Here is a 17,596-nt window from a genome sequence, read left to right as displayed (position 1 = left end):
GGGGTCAGCATAGGGCACACTACAGCCCTCTTATGTACTGTAGCTGGACATAGCACTCAAATACTGAATAGGACAGCTTTATTTTTATACTGTGTTTAGAGATGAGCTAGGGTGCACCTACAAGTCTAAATCTGTCTGCCCATTTTCAATCACCTCCCAATTTGCAGTGTAACATGGTTTTGCTAAGCTGCAAAAATGCACCTACAAGCTGAAATTATTCCTCTGCTATGGTTCTAGATATTCTACTGTATGGCATGGTTGATTGCTTTCACATTTAAAATGAATTGCCCTGTCTTTGTTTGACATGATTACTGTACTTGATTCTTTTTTTTATTGTAGACATTTGGAAACTGCTAGAAATATGTCTTCATACGGAAATAAATACTGCATCAGCGCAACAACACCCAAGGGAAAAATCCTATAAAAATAGATGGCAGCACTCACTCTAAAATACTGCATCATGTAAAGGAGAAATAAAAGTGGTTTTAACTTGTAAAGATTTTTCTTCACTGTACTTTTTTTTTTTTTTTAAATCCTAAAGCAAATTTATCTGTGACTTGTTTTATTACTATAAAACCTTTTCTGGGAAAATAAGAGGTGCATTTATGAAAGTACTGGCAATTAGAGAGAAGCTGGGCTGCATAGTAACAAGTACATGGATAAAATTATTCTATCATTCGAGAACATTTCAGCACATGCACATACTGTACTTCTGTTCTGCACAGTTTTACATTTACAGGTTGCACACAGATAAGATGTCAGAATAGTGTGCCACCTCCTGAAAATAATAGAAAAGGCTGCTCCCAAGGGTAATAACCACCTCCCTTTAAGCCAAAGAATTGGCTGAACACAATAAAATAGATTGGAGCGCCTATAATTCCAATATTTTAAAAATATTTAGTCCAACTCATGGTTAAATCATTTAATAGACATTATGAACAGCAACAAACACATACTCCTATCATACAAAGACACAATTTTATTTCTAGGCAAGTAAAAATGTAACAATTGTACAGACATAGCTCACTTAATAATTAGTATCTTATGTTAACTAATCAGAGCAGATAAAGCAGTTACTCAGAGGTTGGTAAGACACAGATCCTTGTTGAGTACTTTTATCATATGAGAGAGCAGTCTATAGGGAGAGGCTGGAATTTGGGAAGCAGAGTGTGGTCTCTGATCACAGCCTGCACCTGTTCCAATCCTACAGCCGTGCATCTGAGTGGCAATGTAAATATGGAGTGCAGCTGGCTGGATGCTTTTGGCTTGGTTTGTTTATAGGTGTTGCGCTGGTTATCAGAATGATGCTCTCTAAAGACTCAGGTGGGGTAAGGAGGATATGTCTACCCTGAGTCCTTTCCTTGACGTGTTTCTCTTTCACAGAAGGTTTCTTCAGAAGGATGAAGGCTGTCCTCTCAGTCCTTATAACATCCATGAGAATGGATTTCATTGGTGTTCCATAGATTCTTCATTTAATTCACCTTGAGTCACTCATTTTAATCAAGAGCTCTCAGTTATGTTAGTAAACACCCATATTTTAAACCTCTAGAGCAGTGGTTCCCAAACTTTTTTAAATCACGTTGCCCTAGAGTATTAGCATTGTTTTCAAAGTACCCATAAGCCAAAAGTTTGTTATTGAGAAATTCAGAACAGTTTTTAGTAAAGTGAAGTAAATTGTGCTTACCTGTCATTCTTAGTTTCAGTTATTGGGTGGTGGGCAGATTTGTGCTTCTGTTTGTCCACATATTTACATTACATTGACCATAAATAATTTGATTTAGTGCTGGACCACCAACCTGAGGCACCCCTGCAAATGTCCCAAAGCACCCCAGGGTGCCACAGCACACAGTTTGGGAACCACTCCTCTAGAGAATATATGTAGAGCTACACATTCTGCATTTTATTCAAAACCGTGAGTTGCTACCAAAGCAAATATATAATATAATAAGAATACAGATATATATATATATATATATATATATAGAATTCCACAGGTGCCGCTCCGTTCAATGAAAAAGCAATACTTCACAATGCTTTTTCATTGACCGGAGTGCCTCATGTGGAATTCTATATTACAGTGCATCCTGGCCCGGGGCTGACTGTGGAGGGCACCCGGCACTGTAACCATTTTTACTTACTGTGTGCCAATTTGTGGATATGTGTATATGCAGTGTGTGTGTGTGTATACTGTATATGTGTGTATATATATATATACACAGATGGTCCCAGCCAGTTTGTTGCTCATAGCGCGACATTCTGAGTTATGCCTCAGAACGTTGTGTGATGGCTGTTCTGTGGCACACCGTGGCGTTCTGCAACATTAGAGAATCCACGACGTGTAATACACCGCTTAACCGCTGGGTGGCGAGTGCTCCGCTGATGAATTTGTACTACTGAATACCATACTGTAGAAGTGGATGGATAACTCTGACAAGCAGGCCAATCAAGTTCACGCAGTGTACAGTATTATATTTGCATGTTGCATGTTCGCACAACCAATCTTTTTATTACTGTAATCTATTTAATGCTTGGGACGCAACATTAGTGTAATTACCGTGTTGTTATGACGGTATAACCGATACATTAACGAGACGCACGCAGAGCTTTCAATGAGACAGGATGAATTATTATTCACTAATGGTGGGGTTATGTGTATACATGTACTAGTATAATATTTTGAAAGGAAGACATATTTTTATTATTATTATTATTATTATTATTATTATGCTTCCCTCACTGCATGCACCCTGCCTAATGGCAGCAGGCGGGTGGAGTGCACAAGGATTCAGTAGATGGATGTGAAAGCCTTCTTGGCCTAGTGGTAGAGTGGTGGTTTTACATGTCCAGGGTTCAAATCTCACCACATCCCAATATTAATTCATAATCATGATTACTTCATTCCTAATCCATTTTTGTGTCGAGCATTTTTAGGTCAACCTTATGTAAAAAAAAAAAAATATATATATATATATATATATATATATATAGGCAGTATCACCAGAGATGGCCTGGTGAGCAGCAGATTCTCTGTGGAGCAGGAGAGATCCATCCACACAGAGGAGAAAAGGATTGTGGGAAGATGTGTAATGGCTGCCAGATGACCAGAGCCCAGGTGAGGCTGTTGGTGGACAGTCATACACTTCAGGTGGGGCTGCAGTCAGAGCGAAACAGACCAAGTGGTCAAGATCATACCTGTAAGGAGGCAGGGAGATCCCTATACCTCTGACACCGTCCTTGTGAGGGGTGGCAGCCAACAAGCTAAGAAAGCTATACCAGGCCAGGAGGCCAGTGTCCAGTCCTATATGTGGCAGGAAGGACCACCAATCTCTGAGATTGTGAGAGACTTTCATGCAGACTAGCTGCTTCTGTAGAGAGGGTTCAAGAAGTGAGCTAGTGCCCTAAGAGAGGGCTAGGTTGTTTGTTATTTTCTATTCTTGTTTCCTAATTTCAATGTGGCAGTAAAGCAGCATTTTCATTCACTTTTAATGAAATGCCATGTGTGGACTTGACTTCTGCACCTAATCACTGCACAACTGACACCAATCTACCAAACTAATTACCCCAAGTTGTCACTATATATATATATATATATATATATATATATATATAAAATCATGTGTCCACCATTGATTTGTCGACGTTTTGACCTAACCCTAAAATAATAACAAAATCATATGTCGATCATTTATGTATCGACCTTTTATACAGTAGTGCAACTGCCATGGTGTTATGACAATATAACCAATACATATACATTAGATATGCAGCTAATCATTATTATTATTATCATTTATTTATATGGCGCTACAAGTGTTCCGCAGCACCTTACAAAGTACATAGACAAATAAGTAACCAGTGACATACAATACAATACAATACAGGACATGGGTAATAAACATTTCTATATTAGCGACCTTTATGCCCACATAAGCAGCCAAGTGTTAGTTGCCCTAATGGGGAGTAAGAGATAAATTAAATTACAGTAGAGAGAAGCACAAGAGGGTAGAGGGCCCTGCTCAAAAGAGCTTACATTCTTTAAGGGAAGGGAAGACAAACAGGAGTGACACAGAATGGGGTAGGTGGGGAGAAAGGAAGATGTAGCAGCAAGTTAGGATGAGAGCTGGAAGGCTTTAATGAAGTAGTGGGTCTTAAGAGCTCATTTGAAAGATTGTAGAGAGGTGCAGAGTCTGATGGGGAGAGGGAGGGAGTTCCAAAGGTGGGGATCAGCTCAGGCAAAATCTTGGCGGCGGGAGTGGGAGGACGTAATCAATTGGCATTGAAACGCAGCGTGTATTAAGTGAATGAAGAGGGCGGACAGAAGAGTGAAGATCAGATATGTAAATGGGAGAGGAATGGACGAGGGCTTTGTAAGTGAGTGTGAGAACCTTTAAGTGGGTTCTGAAAGGGAATGGGAGCCAGTGGAGGGCTAGCAAAAGAGGGGAGGCAGATTGTAGAGCATTTGGAGAGGAAGATGAGCCGAGCACCAGCATTGAGCATAGACTGGAGAGGAGAGAGATGGGATTTGGGGAGGCCAGCTAGGAGAAGGTTACAGTAGTCCAATCTGATCATGACCAGTGAATGTACAAGGGTTTTGGTAGCATCCTGGGTGAGAAAGGGTCTGATCTTGGAAATATTCTTCAGATGGAAAAAATAAGACTGCAAGAATTTCTGAATGTGTGTTTTGAAGGAGAGGGAAGAGTCTAGGATAACTCCAAGACAACGCACTTTGGAACTAGATGAGATAGTTATGCCATCTATTAATAAAGAAATAGTGTATGATGTTATGTGGGAGGGTGGGAAGACTATCAGCTCAGTCTTAGACATTTTAAATTTGAGAAATCACTGGGACATACAGGAAGAGATAGCAGAGAATGACAAAAAATGGATAGAACACCTGCTCTAAGATGAAAAATAAATAAATAAATACACAAATGTAAATGACACTGATGGACAATAAATTCAAAATTTAAAACACATCATATTTATTAAAAAATGTATACACCACTATAGGTGAATATATATGATGCTCAAAAATATTAGGAGTGAACTCCTGATGAAGCTGAGTGACCATTTACCATTGCTCAGGGAAACGCATTGAGGTACCTTGATCCGGACTCCAGTGACCTATTGGATTTATATTGGACCTTTCTCTCAGCCTTGGAATTTGTATGCAGCTTTAGAGGATACCTTCACAATTGTGCTTCAACTGTGTGCTGGATGCCAGAAGATTCCCCCAGGACTACATTTCCATCATTGGTAAAGTTCTGCTGCTATTATTAACTTTGATAATGAGAGCAAGTCCCATTTCCAAAGGCATTTATTATCTTTTCACTAAGAGCGGATTCAAGTGGACAATTTATGTCATTCAATATAAACAGCCCTTTTACTACTTTTGAGCATCATATATATTCACCCATAGTGGTGTATTAATTTTTAATAAATATCATGTGTTTTGAATTTATTGTCCATCAGTGTCATTTACATTTGTGTTTTTATTTATTTTTTTATTTTTCATCTTCGCGCAGGTGTTCTATCCATTTTTTGTAATTTACTGCATTTAGTGGGCCTAACAACCACACCCACCTGCAGCTTCAGGTTAGCGCGTTATATCTCTTTGCCTTCTAGAGATAGTAGAGAGACAGTTAGAGATATGAGTCAGTATAGAGGGGGAAAGATCAGGTGAGGAAAGGTAGATCTGAGTATCATCAGCATAGAGATGATAATGGAGGTCAAAAGAGCTGATGAGTTTACCTAGAGAGGACGTATAGATAAAGAATAGTAGAGGTCCAAGAACAGAACCTTGGGGAACACCTACTGTAAGAGGCTATGGGGGGGAGTCATCTTGAGAGGAAACAGAGAAGGAACAGTCAGAGAGGTAGGAGGACAGTCAGGAGAGAGTAGTGTCACATAGACCAAGAGAGTGAAGGATATGCAGCAGTAGAGGGTGGTCCACAGTGTCAAAAGCAGCAGAGAGGTCAAGGAGAATGAGCAGGGAGTAGTGGCCCTTGGATTTGGCAGCAAGGAGGTCATTGCTGACTTTTGTGAGGGCAGTTTCAGTGGAGTGGAGAGAACGGAAGCCAGACTGAAAAGGGTCAAGGAGGGAGTGGGAGGAAAGAAATGTGGTGAGGCAGTTGTAGACAATATGCTCAAGGAGTTTGGAGGCAAAAGGGAGGAGAGAGATTGGCCAGTAGTTAGAGAGAATGTTAGGATCAATGTTAGTTTTTTTAAGAATGGGGGAGACAAGGGCATGCTTGAATGCAGAAGGAACAGTGCCAGAAGAGAGGGAGAGATTAAGGAGGTGGGCAAGATGGGAGCAGGCAGAAGGAGAGAGGTAGTGAAGGAGGCGGGAGGGGATAGGGTCTAGGGGAGAGGTGGAAGGGGGAGAGGACTGGATAAGAGCCTTAACTTCCTCTCTAGTCACAGGGGAGAAGGATGTCAGAGTCGGTAAAATGGATGGGGAGGGGTGATCTGGGAAAGGAGGCGGTGGAGAGCTGGGGGACTGGTTGGATATGATGTCCTGACGTATGGAATCAATTTTAGATGTGAAATAGGTAGCAAAGTCAGTGGCAGAGAGTGAGGAGGGGAGACGAGGAGGGGGTAGGCAGAGGAGGGAGTTGAAGGTGGAAAAGAGACGTTGGGGATTTGAGGACAGGGAGGAGATGAGATTCTTGAAATATGACTGTTTAGAGAGGAAAGGGCAGCACTGTAGGATGACAGCATGAATTTGAAATGGAGAAAATCTGCCTGAGAGTGTTATCTTCTCCACTTTTGCTCGGCGGTTCGTGAAGATTTTGCAGGTATCTGGTGCATTTGGAATGCCAGGGTTGAGGTGTGGATTTGCGAGGGTGAGTAGTGATCACTGAAGGAACAACAGAGTCAAGAGCAGAAGTAAGGGAGGCATTGTATAGGGAAGCAGCTTGTACAGCACAGGAGAAAGAGAGGATAGGGGAGAGAAGTGAGTCAAGTAGGGAAGAAAAGAAAGCAGTGTCAATAGCTTCAATGTTACGCTTAGTGATGGTGGCTTTCGGAGGTAGAGGAGAGGAAGGAGAGAGGGATAGGTTAAAAGAGAGGAGGTGATGGTCAGAGAGGGGGAATGGGGAATTGGAGTAGGCAGAAATATCACAATGGTGAGTGAATACCAGATCAAGCAAATGCCCACTCGCATGGGAGGGTGAGGAGATCCATTGGGAGAGGCCAAATGAGGAAGTGAGGGTGAGTAGTTTGGAGGCAGCAGATTCTGTGGGGATATCAATAGGAATATTGAAGTCACCGACGATAATAGAGGGAAGGTCTGAGGAGAGAAAGTGAGTGAGCCAGGGGGACGGTAGATGACAGCTACTCTGAGGTGTACTGGTTGGAAGAGGCATATAGCATGAACTTCAAATGTGGAGAATGTAAAAGATGGTTCTGATGGTATATATTGGTATGAGTAACCGGGGAATAGAAGGACCCCAACACCACCCCCATGGTGACCCCCAGGCCTGGGGGTGTGGGAGAAGGTGAGGCCCCCATAAGAGAGAGCTGCAGGAGAAGTGGTGTCAGAGGGTAAAATCCAGGTTTCAGTAATGGCAAGGAGATTCAGGGAGTTGGAGATGAAAAGGTCATGGGTGGAGGCCAGTTTGTTACAGACTGATCTGGCATTCCAGAGGGCACAGCATAGAGTGACAGAGTTGATAGGAGAGATGTGAATGAGATCATCAGGTTTGCAATAGCATGGAGATGAGATTACTTTGGGAGAGCGAGATGAATAGAGGGTAGGGATCATGCGTGCTCCTGTGCTAGGAGGGGACCCTGTAGGAAGTGGTCAGGGAGGGAAATTAAGGAGACATGGATGAAAGTGGGGTGAAGTGACAGGAAAATAAGTAAGGGAGGAGAGATTAGTAGTGGGGCAGTAGAATCCTTGGGGGGTATAAGAGAAAGAAAATGGAGTAATGGGAGAAGAGGGGGAGGAAGGCAGAGAGAGAAGGGGAGATAGGAGGAGGTGAAGGAGACCATGGGAAAAGGATAGAGGTGGAATTAGATGGCAGTACAAAAGATTAGTTAGAAACTGAGTGAAGGGAGGAGCTGAAGACAACATGGTCATGGTAAGGATGAGGTACAGTGTCAGCACAACAAAAATATATTATTGAATTTTGAAAAAGTGGAGATTAGGTGGGAGCAGAAATCGAATATTAGAGTAGAGAGTGGTAGTAGCTAGATGATGTAAGACTAGGCTAAAGAGCTAAGGTAAAAATACTTTATTAGAGAGTTAAGCTGACATTAACAGTATTCAGTAAGATTGTCTGTTAAGCATAGAGGCAGCGCAAATAGTAGCAAGTGATGGCCAAAGTTTTTGTAGCAACCAGAGTTCAGAGTTGAAAGTCCAGGTTATGCAGTCAGCAGGTTTTCAACCAACAACAACTCACCTTTGTTGTTGGTTTTTCTCCAAATATAGATCAGGTTTTTAGAAGTGCAGATCGGTTGTTTCCGTTTGGTTCAATGCCGGTCTAACGCCAGTATTAATTTTAAATTGCACTTTTAATACAGGGCACTTCTGAAATAGGGAACTTCTAGCCAGGCTATTCCAGCCTACTAATGACCCATATGTACGAGACCTGGCATGTTACATTACTGATTGCTTACAAGCCCAGCACCCTCCCACTAATATGGCTAGCAATAAATTGAGTAACACAAACACACAGCACATACCACTAGGCTAATAACAGGCTCAATGAGCTAACTAACAAAGAAACTAAAAACAGCAAACTAATATACTATGCAGTGATATGCTAAATAACATTGCTTATCAGCAAAAGTCTGAGACTTGTAGTCCGTTACCTAAGTTCTCAGGCTGGCCAATATATATTCAGTATAGCAAAAGTCTGAGACTTGTAGTCCGTTACCTAAGTCCTCAGGCTGGCCAATATATATTCAGTATAGCTAATGGGTTCACATTAGTGCGTCACAACTGCAAAATGCCAATTAATTTACAGTCGTGTAGGTACAGTATACTGTAGTACTGTAACTTGCTGTAAAAGGGATGCAAATAGTTTTTTTTTAAATAAAAGTAGGTAAATTTTTTAACCTTCCCCACGCTCCCCCCAGGTGCTTCTCAAATCCATTTACAATAGGATATGTCACTTGTAACTTCAGGGCTGGCTATGCACTTCCCCCACCACACCACACAAATAAAAATCATGATTACAGTGTACATCAATGTGTTTACCTTCCCCCATCCTCTGTAGGTATGTCGGCACCCAGCGCCATCCTGTGCTCCCTCTCCGGCCCTTTCCTCACTGTGCCCTCCAACTAAGCTTAAAAGAATAATGGCAGCATGTGGGAGGAGTGCACAAGGATTCAGCTAATGGATCTGAAAGGCTTCTTGGCCTAGTGGTTAGAGTGGCCCTTTTACAAGGCTATGGACCACAGCCCAATATTATTTTGTAATCATGATTACTTTAGATTCATTTTTCTATATATTTTTATATAAAGTACAGTGGTGGATCCAACCGCACTAATCAAGTTTCAGATGCACCTACAGGTGTTGGGGTTCAAGGACTGAAATGCAACCTTGGTTTTCAATAAGACCACAAAATTTCCTGTTCAATAATGTTGCAGTACTGTATTGCTGGCATTAAATAGCTCCACAAGTGATGGTGGGATACTGAATTGAAAGCACTACATTGCTCTACAAATGCCTCGCACCCTGCAATGACACATAGACATTCAGACACACGCTTACTGTGGTCTACAGTACTGAGAACTGCTGTGAGCATGAGCATACTGTAGTGTGCATTGTGAATCATGCGTCCCTACACTCATGTATTGTAAAATGGCTGCCAGACAGAAGCAATTTACACTAGATGTGCTCCTCATTCTTGTTAAATGGAGGGACCAGCCTCTCTCTAATAACAGGGAGATGTAGCAGGCCTACAAGAGGGCAAGGCACCAGTACCTGGCCAGACTGGGCCGGGAGATAAGGGTCCAAGTGCCACAAAGGTGCTGGTCTGATCTGGCATGCAGAGACGCCCCATAGCTCCAGAGGCTCAGAAGGCACCTCCTGCGTAGTAAAGTTTACAGCACAGTAACATGAATACAATGCACTACTATGACATACTGTATTGTAGGGTGTGGGAAAATTGACAGACATTGACTGCCAGTCGTTACATTGCATCCACATGGTCGGCAGACCATTTGGTTGATAGGGTCATTAGGTCAACATGGACTCATGGCTGACACACTATTGGTCGAAATGGGGCTTGTTTGCCATGGTCACATTTACAGTCATTAGCTCGACATACAGTAGTAACGGTCAACACAAAAATGGTACACTTGGTCGAAATTTGTAATATGGTATGACCCTCTGCAGAACCCTAACCCTCCGCCTTGGTACCTACCCTAACTGTCCTTCTAGTGCCTAACCCTAACCATCTGGTAAGTGCCTAACCTAACATATCAAACCTACAATAAACCTAACAAAAGGCAAGTTGTCCCACCATATGTGTGCCGATAATTACTGTATTGTGTTGGCAAAAGTATTTTGTTGACATTTCATCCATTGTGATCGATTGTCATGTTGGCAAATACTGTGTCAACCATGAGTCCCAGTCAAAGTGAGGTAGATAATAGTATGCTGCGCTGTGTATATGTAAGCAGCTCAGTGTAGTTCGATTTAGACAAAGTATTAGGATGACTGAGCACTAAGTATTATCGTTAGTTAATTCCTATTGATCTATGTTAAAAATAGTAAATAAAATAAGTAAAATAATTTACAAAAGAAATGCTTTAAAAAAAATAAAAATAATAAAAAATAAATAAAAATAAATTCAATAATTAATAAAAACAGTATGCGCCAGCAAGACAAGCAGGGAGGGGAAGAGGGTATTAGGATAGGTAAAAAGAGAGACTCCAATGTTTAAAACTCTTTTTTTAAAAACAAGGTCAGAGCAGGAGGTGAAATGATATTCAATTTCCGGATGATTAGGAGGGCTCGAGATATTTTAGCTACTGTCCCTGACTTGCCCCTACCTGTGGGTTATTCTGGGACTCTTGCAGCATGCGATCTTCTCCTCCTTTGCTGTCCGGAATACTCTGCGGGGATCCAACTGGAGCATGCCACAGCAGCTGGTGATGATGTCACTTGCCGGCAGCTTGCTTCTCTGACAGACTTGCTTGGAGTTGCACACTGCTCTGCTCTGTCTTCCAACATTTCATATCCTTCAAGACGATTGGTCAAGGATATTTTCTTAATGAATGGGTGTTGTTTATATAGCAAACTTTATTGAAATTAAAAATGGTGGCCGGAACAGGAAGTGACCTATATTTGGCGGCAACCATATATTCCTATTAGTCACATCATTAAGGTCTCTTAGAAATGAATAAGGTAGAATATTATTTTATGAATAAGGTAGAATATTATTTTACTTATTTTATTTTACTATTTTTAACATAGATCAATAGGAATTAACTAACAATAGTACTAAGCGCTCAGTCATCCTAGTACCAATCAACCTTTTGTCCCATTCGACCTAATGCCTGTCGACCTAATCAATGTCGACCTAGACACTGTTTATCTAAAGTCCGAAACCCTGAGAAATACTGTGACATGAATAATGTGCACTACAGTACCTTGTGACATGACGTGAATAAGCACTACAGTATAAGGGACACTATTGTGTGATGTACAGTAATGTGAATCAGTGCCGTAGCTAGGGCTCACAGTGCCCTGTGCCGGCCCTGCCCCCCTTACGTGTGACATTATGACATCAAGCATAGGTGGCGAGCTCGCCTTCCCACGAAACTACAGAACTGCCGTGCCCAGAGAGTCTTAAAAATTCTAAAGGGCAGGGTGTGCCTATAGCATCCAAAGTATGCTAAGGGTGGCACTATTTCAGCAATTCTGGCTGCAGGTTGCTGTTTCTGGCAACATGCAAACCAGAATCAAAGGCCATGGGGTGGCAACATATTATAATTAAGGGGCATGACTGTGTGAAAACTGACAGTCCTTGACTGCCCTGCCCTGTCGCAGATTGTCCATGAGCTGAGTGCTTCATCATCTGTTATAAAACACTGTAACACCATAATGAAACATGAATAGAGGGCTCTACTGTGTGGTGTAACCCAAACAATATACACTACACTACAATCAGTTATATATTAAATATTCTATACAGTAATAATGCACATACAGTATTATGCTGGATATATACAGTATAGTATATATATATATTTTTTTACCATGTCGGGCCCAATGCCAGCTTCACGGACAAGTTTTTATACTGTACTGTATCTGTTTGTGTTGTTATTTGGGTAGAGACTTGTCATACAGTAGGAATTTTTAATAATAATTTTTGGTATAGCCCAATTGTTTACAAGCAAACTTTACTGTATTGTACATTAGTGTTTTGTTTTTCCACATGAAGTGAAGAGCGCCGAAGGTGCTAGGTGGAGGGGGTCAATCCCCAGGCCCAGGCGGCCACAGCCGGACACCGCTGCCCTTCCAGGTCTCATAAATACTGTACATTACTTTGTCTTCTATCTCTCTGCTTTTTTTTCCTTTTCAGAGTATCTCTCTCCCTCCTGTACTCTAAAAGGCTCCTACACACTAGAGAATATGCTCCATGAGCGATATTGTCTAGTTTTTGCCCGGGCTCTGCCGGGCAAACGATATGAGCATAGCATACACACTGAACAATATCATTAACGATATTGTTCAGGGAGGTCAGCTTGCTACATCCCCGAACAAAAAAAATATAGGTTGCCCAGTCACACCAGAAAAAACTGGAATCCACCACCACAGGTCCCTCTGTACGTTCGGGAAGCTGGTCTCCCTGGAAGAGTTGATAATTCATTTTTATGAACATCATCTTCTCCACATTTTGTGGAAGCAACCTCCTACACCTTTCGCTGACAAGGTTCCCGGCTGCACTAAACACTCTTTTGGAGGACACACTGGAGGGGGGGCAACTCAGGTAAAATACAGCCAGTTTGTACAGGGGCCTCCAAATTGCCTCTTTTTCCTGCCAGTACAGGTACGGACTGTCTGACATGCCTACTTGGATGCTGTCACCGATGTAATCCTCCACCATTCTGTCAATAGTGACAGTATCATATGCAGTGACAGTAGACATGTCAGAAATTGTTGCCAGGTCCTTCAGTCCGGACCATAAGTCCAAACTTGGTCCTGCCTGCCCAGCATCACCGCCAGGATACCTAAGTTTATTCCAGGCAGCCCCAGTTGTGGAAGAAAATGAAGAAGGAGCTGTTGACGTGTCACGTTCCGCTTCAGCTGACAGTGTTTTCACCAGCAGGTCTTTGCACCTCTGCAGGCTTGAGTCAGCCGGAAAGAGAGACACCACATAGGCTTTAAACCTAGGCTCTAGCACGGTGGCCAAAATGTAGTGGTCTGATTTCAACAGATTGACCACCCTGGAATCCTGGCAAAGCGAATGAAGGGCTTCATCCACAAGTCCCACATGCTGAGCAGAATCGCTCCATCATAGCTCCTCCTTCACTTTCTCCAGCTGCTTCTGCAAAATCCTGATGAGGGGAATGACCTGACTCAAGCTGGCAGTGTCTGAACTGACTTCATGTGTGGCAAGTTCGAAGGGTTGGAGAACCTTGCACAACACGGAAATCATTCTCCACTGCGCTTCAGTCAGGTGCATACCCCCTCCTTTGCCTATGTCATAGGTGGATGTATAGGTTTGAATGACCTTTTGCTGCTCCTCCATCCTCTGAAGCATATAGAGGGTTGAGTTCCACCGCGTCACAACCTCTTGCTTCAGGTGATGGCGGGGCAGGTTCTAGAGTGTTTGCTGGTGCTCCAGTCTTTGGCACATAGTCGCCGAATGGAAAAAGTGGCCAGAAATTTTTTGGGCCACTAAAAGCGTCTCCTGCATGCCCCTGTCGCTATTCAGAAAATTCTGCACCACCAAATTTATTGAGCAAAACATGGGATGTGCTGGAATTTGCCCAGATGTAATGCCCGCACAATATTGGTGGAGGTTGTCACATATCACAAATCCCCAGGAGAGTCTAAGTGGGGTAAGCCACTGGGCGATGATTTCCCTCAGTTTCTCTAAGAGGTTGTCGGTGGTGTGCCTCTTACTGAAACTGGTGATACACAGAGTAGCCTGCCTTGGAACGAGCTGGCGTTTCTGAGATGCTGCTATTGGTGACGCTGCTGTTGTTGCTGTGTAAGGTGATACATCTACCCAGTGGGCTGTCACAGTCATATAGTCCTTAGTCTGCCCTGTTCCAATTGTCCACATGTCCGTGGTTAAGTAGACATTGGGTACAAACGCATTTTTCAGGACACTGAGGACACTTTTTCTGACGTTTCTGTACAGTCTCAGTATTGCCTGCCTAGTGAAGTGGAATCTAGATGGGATTTGGAACCGGGGACACACTACCTCCATCAATTGTCTAAATTCCACTGCACTAATGGCAGATACCGGACGCACGTCTAACACCAACATAGCAGTCAAGGCCTCAGTTATACGTTTTGCTTCAGGATGACTGCTGTCGTACTTCATCCTCCTCGCTAAGGACTGTTGGAGGGTCAATTGTTTAGTAAAAGTAGTGGTGTTCCTACTTCCTCGCTGGGATGATGAACGACTCCCAGCAGCAACAGCAGCAGCGGCAGCAGTAGGCGTAGCAATGCAGGATCCTCCGGAGGAATCCCAGATAGGAGAGTCAGTCATGCCAGTGACATGGCCTGCAGGATTACTTCCGATCCTGACTAAGGAGGAAATTGACTAGGAGGGAGTTGATGGTGTGGTTTGCAGGCGCTTGGATACAACAGGACAAAGGGATTTAGGTGTCCCTGGACTGCTTACGGTCTTAGCCAAAGTTTCTGAACTTGACAGTAACGTCCCTACCCCTACTTATTTCATCTTTACATATGGTACATATGGCAAGACAGTTGTTGTCCGGATTTGGATAGAAATATTGCCAGACCAAAGAGGTGGAATGTTTGGTCTTCTGCCCAGACATGACCGTGATGGGCTTTTTCATCCCACGGACAACAACTGTCTCCCCCAGAGCCGGATTTAAACAAACCACATCACCATTAGAATCCTCCTCGCCAACTTCCTCCTCAGCGCCAGCTACACCAGTATCCTCATCCTACTGTACTTCAACAGTGACATCTTCAATTTGCATATCAGCAAGTGGACTGTGGGTGCTCCTGTCAGCACTTGCAGGGGGCGTGCAAATGGTGGAAAGAGCCACCTCTTCCCGTCCAGTGCTGGGAAGGTCAGGCATCGCAACCGCCACCACACTTGGACTCTTCTTGGGGATTTGTGATATCTTCTTAGAACGCACAGTTCTTCGCTGTGCTTTTGCCAGCTTAACTCGTTTGATTTTTTTAGTTGGAGGAGGGCTTCCATTGTCATGTGAAGCTGAACCACTAGTCATGAACATAGGGAAAGACCTTAGCCGTTCCTTGCCACTCCGTGTCGTAAATGGCATATTGGCAAGTTTACATTTCTCCTCAGATGATTTAAATGTTTTTTTAAGGTCATTTTCCTGAACTTTGTCATTTGGGATTTTATATGCCCTCTACTATGACATTGGGCATCGGCCTTGGCGTTGACGTTGATGGCATGTTATCATCTATGTCATGACTAGTGGCAGCAGCTTCAGCACTAGGAGGAAGTGGTTCTTGATCTTTCCCTATTTTATTTTTATCGGAGAAAGTTTGGTCCTCCATTTATGTTATATTGATATATACATGTGCCTAAGGCGCACACAAACATAGAAAATAATTTTTTATTTTTGTTGGAGACTAGTGCACTTTGTGGGTTACACCACCCTTTAAGAAATGAGCCAGCCGGCTCTTTACTTATGGGACACAGGTGCACGCTTGGCGCTGCTCTTTTGTTGATGCACGTGCAGCTACAGTCCACACAATTCACAAAGACAGAAAAAAAGAAGATTTTTTTCTTTTTTGTGGAGCGCACATTGGACCTGATTCAGTGCCGGACGCTATTTGCGCTCGCTCGTCCAGAAAAAGGGGCTGGCTATTTAAATTGACCATTCGCTCTTTGAGGTCTGTTGACGCCTCTATGTTTGAACGAGCGAACAAAACATGCGGACGTTTTTTTGTAAAAAACGCCCCCTGGCCGCTCGCATCATACGTCATCTCCGCTATTTATTAGATTAATCGAGTACATCGAAAGGCGAAAGAACTGCTCGCCATTCATGTGGTTGCATTTTCCTACCGCAATCATGCGAGCAGTTCTGGCTAAAAGACACCCAACTTACGTGGTCGATGACGCTGCTTTGTTAATTATGCACACCCTTAAAACGCCCGTTTTGACCTTTTGGCATGCCTGCCTTTGGATCTCCACTACCCGTTTTCAAGCACCTTCCCCTGTTACCACCCACAAACACCTCATCCTGTCACTCAAATTAGCAGGCATTCGCTATTTTGCAAGCACACGATTTTCGACCGCACTGACTGGTTCGCGCATGCGTACTAAAACCCATACGCATGCGCAGATGTGCAAACATCGCTCGGAGCGAACGAGCGGCCGCTTACGAGCCGCTCTGAATGAGGCCTATTGAGCGTTACACCACCCTTTAACAGACAGACACATGCTTGGCGCTGCTGCTTGAGGATGCACGTACAGTGCACACAATTCACAAACACAGAAAGAAAAAATATTTTTTGGAATGCACTTTGGGGGTTACAGCTCCCTTAAACGGACGAGCCAACCGGCCCTTTACTTATGACACAGGCGCACGCTTGACACTGCTCCTTTGTTGATGCATGTGCAGCCACAGTGCACACAATTCACAAACACAGAAAATAATCTTTTATTTTGTTTGGAGTGCATTTTGGGGGTTACACCACCCTTTAACAGACGAGCCAGCCGGCCCTTTACTTATGACACAGGGGCATGCTTGGCGCTACTTTGTTGATGCACGTGCGGCCACAGTGCACACAATTTACAAACACAAAAAAAAATAATTATTTTTTTTGGAGTGCACTTTGGGTGAGCACCCCTGATGCACAGATCACCCCCTGGACAACACTACAGCACCCATCTAGGACTACAGCCTTTATGGGACAATGCACAACACAGTCCAGCCAGCCCCTATAGACTTTGGAGTGGACACAGCCCCTATGACTGCAACTGACTGCACAACACAGCCCAGCCAGCCCCTATGACAGCAGCACAACACAGCCCAGCCAGCAGCTATGGACAACAGCAGCACAACACAGCCCAGTCAGCCCCTATGGACTGAGTGGTCACAGCCCCTATGGACAACAGCAGCACAACACAGCCCAGCCAGCCCTAGCTCCCACCCTCCCTCTTCACTGTCCACAGCCGGAGTGAGAAATGACGCGGGGACCTTTTATAGAATCCAAAGCCTGCGATATCCGGAAGGCGGGATGATGATGTTTTGCCTCGATTTCAGATCCGAGTCAGGCAGGAAAAGTCGAGCCTGACTCGGGTACGACTCGGATCGGGGGGGCTCAGGGGGTTTGGATTTCAGAAATCCAAACCCGCTCATCCCTAATAATTAGGCTTAGATAATGCTGGTTTATATAAAAATGATTCCTGATCTCAATGAGGGTGCTTGTGGGAAACAAATATGTAAATTA

The 17,596-nt window shown here is 43.5% G+C and overlaps 1 pseudogene; it reads right to left on the bottom strand.

The window, feature by feature from the left end:
* LOC148507753 (uncharacterized) overlaps positions 1-17,596 on the bottom strand; it is a 41,950-nt pseudogene that overhangs the window by 16,645 nt on the left and 7,709 nt on the right.

Source organism: Taudactylus pleione, unplaced genomic scaffold (assembly GCF_031769625.1).
Source record: "Taudactylus pleione unplaced genomic scaffold, aTauple2 ptg000386l, whole genome shotgun sequence".
NCBI lineage: Eukaryota > Metazoa > Chordata > Amphibia > Anura > Myobatrachidae > Taudactylus > Taudactylus pleione.
This window is presented reverse-complemented; position numbering and strand designations above follow the sequence as displayed.